This window comes from Rosa chinensis, chromosome 7 (genome assembly GCF_002994745.2).
Source record: "Rosa chinensis cultivar Old Blush chromosome 7, RchiOBHm-V2, whole genome shotgun sequence".
Taxonomy (NCBI): domain Eukaryota; kingdom Viridiplantae; phylum Streptophyta; class Magnoliopsida; order Rosales; family Rosaceae; genus Rosa; species Rosa chinensis.
In genome coordinates, this window is record NC_037094.1 from 53,173,871 (window position 1) to 53,183,027 (window position 9,157).

Sequence of the window (9,157 nt, forward strand, 5' to 3'; positions counted from 1 at the left end):
TTCCTTGGTTTTGTTTTAGTTGACATTCATGATTGAACAAAATTATTATTTCTGGAATTTTTATGTTTAAATGAGAATTTCGATTCTTATATTGTAATTCGAGAGTTGCTTATGTGAGTTTGTTTAATTAAATTTGCTTTATATATATCTTTTGTATTTTAATCTTATGTGGTTCGAAACACTTAGGGTTTTGATATGAATGGTGCTAGATTTAAGAACATGAAATCAACTTTTTGTTTTGTGTAACTTGAATCGAAGTAGTAAAGGTTTTGGACAAAAACCGAATTTAATTAAAGAGGATTGCAATTAGGTGGACTTTTTCATACTAATCTGCACACCTCTAAGACAGGGCGCCAAGAGAGAAACCCTAATCTTAGGTATACTTCTGGACATTCTGATCCATATAATCGCTCTACTTGGGAAGGTAACCGCCAAAATAGGCGAACACGGAACCGAAGAGGTAAACGTGGAAAGAGAGAGGGAGGCAACGCCTCTGGCCATGTTGGTGGCGCCACCAACATTAAGAGCCATCTAAATGACACTTTCAAAGTGCCTCAATCAATGGAGTTCGAGCAAAGAGATGTATGTTCTCGATGTGGAGTGTCTGATCATTGGGCACACATTTGTAGAGCTCGTGAAGAACTTGTCACCGCCTACAAAGCATATTGTGAAGCAAGAGAATCTCACTATGTGGAACAAGAAGATCAAGAAGATGATCTAGAGTGAAGGGTTGAAGACTACAAATCTGGCTGGGATCAATAGATCGCCAATTCTGTTTAAGTCTTTATTTTCCAAGAGATGTAGGCGATTGCCATATTACTTTTTATTGGATTAGATTTTCTTTGATCAAAGAAACAATGACGTACTCCGTTGGCTTATGAATAAAATTTCGAGTTCTTTTCATTATGACTCAATTTTGATTATGAGCATATTACTTTGTGACTACGATGGCTGGGCCATCAATATTAATTCAAGGACATGAAATAGCCCAAGTTACACTTGCCAAATGGCACCTTGATTACTGCTGTCACAGAAACTCTCTATGCTCTTAGGGTAAATCGTACCCTATGAATAGCCAACGAATTCCATGCGAACATGCATGTAGAGAACGGAAATGAGTTCCTTTGCATTACCTCTAATGATTACAAACACAGACGCATCTTAGAGAAGTTTATGTGTCTCTCTAGTGGATTCTATGTCACTATTCGAGCTATTAATCCAATAAAGTTATGAGAGAAGATCTCTTGGATTTAGACACATATTGGCTTTGTCACGACAGGATAGATCATCCTAGTCATGATATGATGATCCGTCTACAAAAGACTTCACATGGACATCATTTCTTTCGAGCGAAATGAAGCATGAATCAAAAGTTGATTCCTAGACTAAGTATGACCGACGCTGTTGCCTAGGGCACCACCTCCGTCCACCATCAGCCTAGGGCTGGCGTAGTCCATATCCATCACGCAATGGATAGCGTCCATCATGGTGATGACGCCCCAGGTGATGTTGCAATCACCAACTTACTTCACATAGCGTTTCGAATGCTCAGGCCTAACCAAAATACTTAATGGTTGCTTCTAAGGCCTCTCGCTCGTTTTACAAAGCCCGTTCCTTAGGGAAACTAGGACTGAGACCGTGCTATGCAAAGGATATGACAATACTCATTCTGTTCTTACAAAGAATCCGTAGGGATTTTGTGAATTAATTCAACCAACTTGCGGACGCTTAAATATTTTATGATGTTGGTTGACACGCAAACACACCGGTCACGTGTTGTGCCATTGTCCACCATAAATGCTGCTTATGCTACACTCCTAGCACATATCATATGACAACGGGCTCACTCCCCAGATCATCCTATTCAGTCAATTAGATTTGACTATGCTAGAGAGTTTACATCGAAAGACTTTCGATGGATATTGCAATAGGCTTGATGTTGGACATCACATTTCCATGTACACACCCAATTGGTCTCGCGGAAACGACTACGATGGTAGTCCGAACATTGGTAATGCGCACCAATCGTCTTAAATCTGCTTAGGGTGATGCAATATCGCATGTAGCTATGCTAATTCGTCTACGACCTACCGCCACTCAATGTACCTATGCGTTACAGCTAGTGACTGGGTACACGTCTTTTGTACTTACGCACATTTGAGTGAGCCATTTATGTGCCAATTGCGTCGCCACAGCGCTCTATGATGGGTCTTTATAGACGAATAGGCAACAACGTTGGATTTGAGACTCCAACAATCGTCCGCAACTTAATGCCCTTGCAAGGCGATCTCATTACCGCTAGATTTGCGGGTTGTCACTTTGATGAGACAGTCTTCCCGTCGTTAGGGGGAGATAAGAACACAGATGTTCAACAGGAACGACAGGATTTGTCGTGGTCTGTCCCCACTATGTCTCATCTTGATCCCTATTAAAGTGATGAGATCACACAAATATGCTGCAAACATTCCTGCAAGGAATGACGTCCCTACGAGAGGACGTGGCGCCACCCTACACGGAGGTAGGCATGGCGCCAATGCCAAAGAGAGTGGCACGATGGCATTACAGGCCATGGGCCCAGCTAGGATGCGTGGGAGGCCGGTGGGTTCGAAGGATGCTTTGGCACATTCCAATCCTTTGATCATCAAGACTCAAAATCCGTCTCATGAGTATCTTCCGGGTTATGGTTACCGTTGGGGGACGCCTCAACATCAGAACCTATTCCTGAGAATATAGAGCTCTATGAAACTTACACTAGTGTACATGAGACGTGGGATCAAAACTCCATCATAATTGATGATGTAGTTGCGCATTTCGTTGCGCATGAGTTTGTTGAGTCAGATGATATCGAACTACGCTTTGTTGATGAATGAATACCAACGTAGAGAGTTTTTGGCCTAAATGGAAAGATGCGATCCAGGTTAAGGTGGATTCTCTAACGAAGAGGAAGGTTTTTGAGCTAGAGATGCCAACACCTCCTAACATAAAACCTGTTGACTAATGGGTCTTTATTAGAAAGCATGATGAGAAAAAGAGATGGAAATCTCGCCTTATGGCGCAAGGCTTCTCACAAAACGCCCTGGAATCGACTACGATGAGACATATTCTCTTGTAATGGATGTCATTGCACTCCACTACCCTGTCAGTTTGGTAGTTTTTGAATAACTGAACATGCAGCTTACAAATATGGTTACTACGTATCTCTATAGGGATCTAGATATAGAATATACATGAAGGTTCATGGCGAACTTCATTTACCCAAGTCAAGTGGCTCTAGACCATGGAGCGCGTTAACAATAAGGTTGAAACGCTCACTAAAGTGACTACTTGATTGGGAAGGGATATGCCCACGCGTTTCTATGACAAGTTTTGGATTCTATCGCGGTTCATGTTGGACATGATCTTCATTAGAAGCCCTTAAAGAGTTAAGGGAAACCGCTGAACACTTGAAATCTGAGTTCAAGATAAAGGATTTTGGGAAAACACGATTATGTCTCGGTTTGGAACTTGAGCATCGTGTCGATAGATGCTTAGGCATTTTGACAAGGTCAAGCCTTCAAGCACCCCCATGATCGTCCGTAGTCTTGATCTTGAAAAAAATCCTCTTCGTCGAAAGGATGATGACGAAGATGTGCTAGAGGCAGAAGTGCCTTACTTAGTACAATAGGCACATTATTGTACTTATCCCAATGCACAAGACCAGACATCTCATATGTTGTGAACTTGTTAGCTAGATATAGCTCTGCGCCAACGCGACGCCATTGGATTGATGTAAAAGATATCTTTCGATACTTGAGATGTATGAGTGATATGGGCTTGTTCTATCCCTACGAAGAGATGATGGATTCAGACCTATCACACACCAGGTACGCCGCCAACCCTGGCTTGCGTCCACTATCCCCATCCCAAAACGACATGTGTTTTGGAAGGTTTTGCTGATGTTGGGTATCTCTCTGACCCACACAAACGTCATTCTTAATCCGGTTAAGTGTTCACCATGAGAAAAGACCGTGACATCTTGGAGGTCTACAGAATAGACCCTAGTCGCTATATCTTCTAATAATGCAGAGATCATTGCTCTTCATGAAGTGGTTCGTGAATGAATATGGATTGGATTTATAATTACGCATGTTCGAACAATTGTGGTTTGAAGTCTACCACAGATGAGCCTACAAGCATTTAGGATAATGCTGCTTGTTTTGAACAAATGAGGCAAGGCTACATCAAAAGCGAAAACACCAAGCACAATCAGCAACAACAGACTCTCCTCGAGATCAAAGTGAACTAGATTCAATCTGAGGACAGTGAGGCAGACTTGTTTACTAAGCCATTTCCCAAATCCACGTTCGAGAAACATGTGGCAAGAATTGGCTTGCGGAAATTATCTGAATTCCCATGATCGTAGTCATCAGGGGGAGACGCAGACATCAGGAGGAGATGTCTACATGTTCACCTTGAAACGTGAAGGGTGTGTTGTGTTCTTTTTTCCCTGCGACCGAGGTTATTTTTGTCCCACTGGGTTTTTGTTACTCGGCAAGGTTTTTAACTAGGCAACGAGAGAAGCACAGCGTTTGGGCAACATAAGGGGGAGTGTTCAAGGAAAACCTAATTTGTGTTTAGCCCAAACTCTAGGTTACTTGACCTAGTGGTAATAGGATTTAATTAGAAGGATCTAGAATCCTAATCAATGTAGAATTACTTTCCTTGTATGATTGAGATTCTATGTATTGTAATCCTCTATATAAAGAGGCCCCTATTATCAATGAATATTGATGCGCTAAAAGCAAGCGCATAATTTAACCCTGAAAATATCGTTAGTAGTATAAGTAAGTAGGGATCGTTCTATTCCGGGGATTGAGGGTACACTTGTCATTGTCAAACAATTAAACAATTAAAATTAAAACAAAGTATAATATTCACAAAGATATTCACAAGTATAAACATTATTTACGAAAAAGGGGGATTTTGTTTTTGGTTTTTTCGAAAATAAAACTAAGTTAACAAAATAATTAAAATGCAAAAACATAAAAATACAAATGGAGTGAGAGAACAAAGATCAAAAACCGAAACATATGATTAAAATTGATTCAAACCCTAATATTGTTCATCTAAATCATGAGAGAGGAGTTGATCATGTGAATCATTCGAAAGCAAATGAATTCCCATTTTTTTACTTTTCAATGCTAATTAACCTAAGCGAAAGCACCTAGATTAATCCTATTAAACATGCAATCAAACCCTAGAAAGCTAGTCAATCATGTCATGTTTAACGCATTACACATAGAGAAAGGCTATCAACTCAAGTGTACAACTTAGTATGGAAAATTCCACCTAATTGCAATCCTCTTTAATTAAATTCGGTCTTTGCACAAAACCTTTACTACTTTGATTCAAGTTTACACAAAACGAAAAGTCGATTTCATGTTCTTAAACCTAGCACCATTCATATCAAAACTCTACGTGTTTGCAACCACATAAGATTAAATACAAAAGTTATCTATAACGCAAATTTAATTAAACAAACTCACATAAGCAACTCTCGAATCACAATATATGAATCTGAAAATTCTCAATTAATCATAAAATTCCAGAAATTAATATTCGTTCAAACACATATGTCAACTAGAACAAAACCAACGAAATCAAAGCAAAAGTTACAAAGGAGAATCGGATTACACCGTGAGATGGAGATGAGATGGATGATAAACGTTGTGGGCTCTTGAATCTCGAAAGCAAGCTTCAAGGATGGATATGGATGGTGATGCTCACGGCTTCTCTTCTTCTTCCTTTGGCCTTGCTTGAACTCGTGGAGATGACTAGAGGATGGAAAGGAAAATGAAAGGAAATGGAGAGACAAGGAGATGGAATGGATGAAGGAATGTGTTTTGGATTCAGGAATTGGTGATTGAGAGTGAGAGGAGAATGTGTTTAAATAGGGAAGAAAAAGAAGAGTGAAATGATGAGATGAAGAAAAATAATGAAAGTGGAGTATGAGAGTGGTTTGTAAAATATGTAAAAGATGAGGTAATGATGAAAGCAAAGCATGAAGGTGAAGAAATGTGGAAGTGATGATGATCTTTTAGAGTAGAAAAATGTATCCAAGGAAAAAGAAATGCTTTCTTCATGTGGGTAGGAAACATGAATATGTGGTGTTGAGCTGTTTTCAGGTCAGTTTCTGCCCCTTTATTCCTTCAATTATTTCTCCATCAAAACTTCATATTGGGCCTCCGATTTCTTCATATCAAATGTTCCTCTATGAGTGTAGATCATCCTGATAAATTTTCAGAGCTTCAATCCATGTGGTTGGGCCAGAAATTCTGCTGGACTCCTCACAGGTCTAGTTTTCCAGTTTTGCTTCTGCAGAAAATTGGACTGATTGTTTGAAGGCCTTCCACTTCTATCTGGATCTTGCACTCTTCATATGAAATATTTCTTTGGGTGTCTAGAATGGATCTGGAAGGTTTCAGCTCATTTGAAGTTCATTTGATCAGGCGGCCGCTCCTTCTTCTTTGCTTGGCTTGGTTTCTCCTCGGACTAGGAATATGTGTAAAATTGATCTTTTAGTACATTTCACCTTCATCTACTCCAATGTACCTTCATCTTTGCTCCCCTTGGTGTTCGCAAGCTCCTCTTTCCATTTATGAGTTCATTTCCACTTTTTTGCTCGGAGGTCCTGAAAATAGAAACTAATAAGAAAAATAGAAACTTTCTACAAATAGGAACTTTCCCAATCAAAGAATGGAAACTTTCCTAAACAGGGTTTTAATAAGGAAATAACGCAAGAAATGTAGGGAAATGCAGTTAAAACGTCGCATTAAAATGCTCCAATCAAATATACACAGCGATTATCTCTCAATTTCTGATTCCCTAAAACAGTACATATATATTTAAGAACATGCTTCAAATTTTGTCCCAAAAAAAAAAACAGAATTGAAAAAAAAAAGGCCAAAAGTTTCCTTTATATACATTTATCAAAGAGAATGTTAAGAAAAAGAGAGAGAAAATTTATATAATCATCTAATCTCACATGTGTTCTTACAAAAAGAGACAAAAAAAAAAGTTTGTACTGTTTGTAGCTGCCATATCAATGAGCTTTACCATTAAATTTTTTTTTTTGTTTTTTGTGGGTTTTGTATAAAAAAAAAGGTAAAAAAAAAGACTCAATATTATGGAACATGACTAAATGAATGGAAGAAAAATTTTCGTTGAAAATTTAGGAAATATAAGAAATGAAAAAAAATTAGGAAAATAAAGGAGTCAAGAGTTTTTTTTTTTTTTTTTTCCATATTAATAGAGACCATTTAATAAGAGCAAACATAAATAAAGATAATGTTGAAGGAAAACCTAATTTGTGTTGAGCCCAAACTCTAGGTTACTTGACCTAGTGGTAATAGGATTTAATTAGAAAGATCTAGAATCCTAATCAATGTAGAATTACTTTCCTTGTATGATTGAGATTCTATGCATTGTAATCCTCTATATAAAGAGGCCCCTATTATCAATGAGAATACACAGAAAATTTCTCTTAAATTCAGTTTCTCTACAACACGTTATCAGCACGAGCCCTAACCCTGAAACCCTATAATCGTAGCCTTCAAATCCCAGAAACCTCCGACTGCTACAGTGCGGCTGCTACAGTACTTTCGGCGACTTTTCTGTCCGACTTCCGGCGACTTTTCTGGACAACTTTTCTGTCAGCTACAGTAACTTCTGACTGCTACAATGCCTCTGCTACAGTACTTCGCTGCTACAGTATTTTCGGCGACTTTTCTGGACAACTTTTCTGTCAGCTACAGTACTTCCGGCGACTTTTCGGTGACATTTTTCCCCGACCATCTTTTAAGGTAAACTTTTCTAAAAGTTCCTGTTTTTGAAGTTTTTCCTTCAATTTCATCTTCTTTTCTCGGGGACTTCCAACATCCCTTCTTCTACCCCCCTTTCTTCTTCATAGGGGAGACCAAAAGCCGAACTGTGGGGGTTCGCTCTCACTCCAAGCTTGGAGCTTGTAGAGTCCTCCAAACTTAGAGTTTGTTGAGAAGAAAACGATTGACCATATACATCGTCGTTTCGATCTAATCCAAAACCCCTCTTGGAATTGGATTTTCTTGGAAGCGACTACGCTCAGAAAATTCCTAATTTCTTGGAAGCGACTACGCTCAGAAATTTAATAGTTTTTCGTGGTAGCCTTTTTCGCTCCGAAACTAACCCTAATCTTGTGTTGTTTTTCAGGATGAGTTACCTGAACAAGTTGAGCTTTGTCCCACTCGAGACAACTGGCGCAGGATACCATAGGTGGGTCCGAGATGTGCGCCAACATCTTAAGGCTGATGGAATTCTGGAAACCATCCAAGAGCCTGGTCAGAACGTGCTCTCAATCGAGCAAGCTACTGCTTTTGAAGCAAAACAAGCTAAGGCCATAATTCTCATGACAAGGCACATGAATGACGCGCTCCAAAATGAATACCTCAATGAGGAAGACCCAAGAAAGCTATGGGTAGAACTAGAGCAGCGATTTGGCAACGTTCGTGACTCCCTGCTTCCTGATTTAGAAGTGCGATGGCATAGCCTCCGCTTTTGTGATTTCAAGTCTGTGCTTGATTATAACTCGGAAGCTCTTCGTATCAAGTCTCTGATGGAGTATTGTGGCCAAGCCATAACTGATACGATATTGATCGAGAAGACTCTCTCTACCTTCCCCGTCTCTGCATTGATGATTTCAAAGAATTATCGGATTGATGTAAATGCAGGACGTATCACAAGGTTTCATGAGCTCATTGGCGCCATGAACGTAGCTGAAAAGCACGATAATATCCTTGTGAAGAACTATAATGCTAGACCCGTGGGAACTAAGCCTATTCCGGAGTCTAACTATAGTCGCGCCCCCAATGGAGGACGCAAGGAGCGAAACCCTAAGGATAGGGACAATTCTGGACGTTCTGGTCCATATATTCGCCCTAAAGAGGAAGGAAATCGCCAAGAGAGGCGTGCACGGAACCGTAGAGGTCAACGTGTGAAGAGAGAGAGAGGCGGAGCCTCCGACCATGGTGGTAACGACACCAAGAGGATAGGTCGTTCAAATCGCGCCCCAATGGCGCCTCGATCAAGGGAGCCTGACCATGATGATGTTTGTTTTCGATGTGGATCAACTGAACATTGGGCC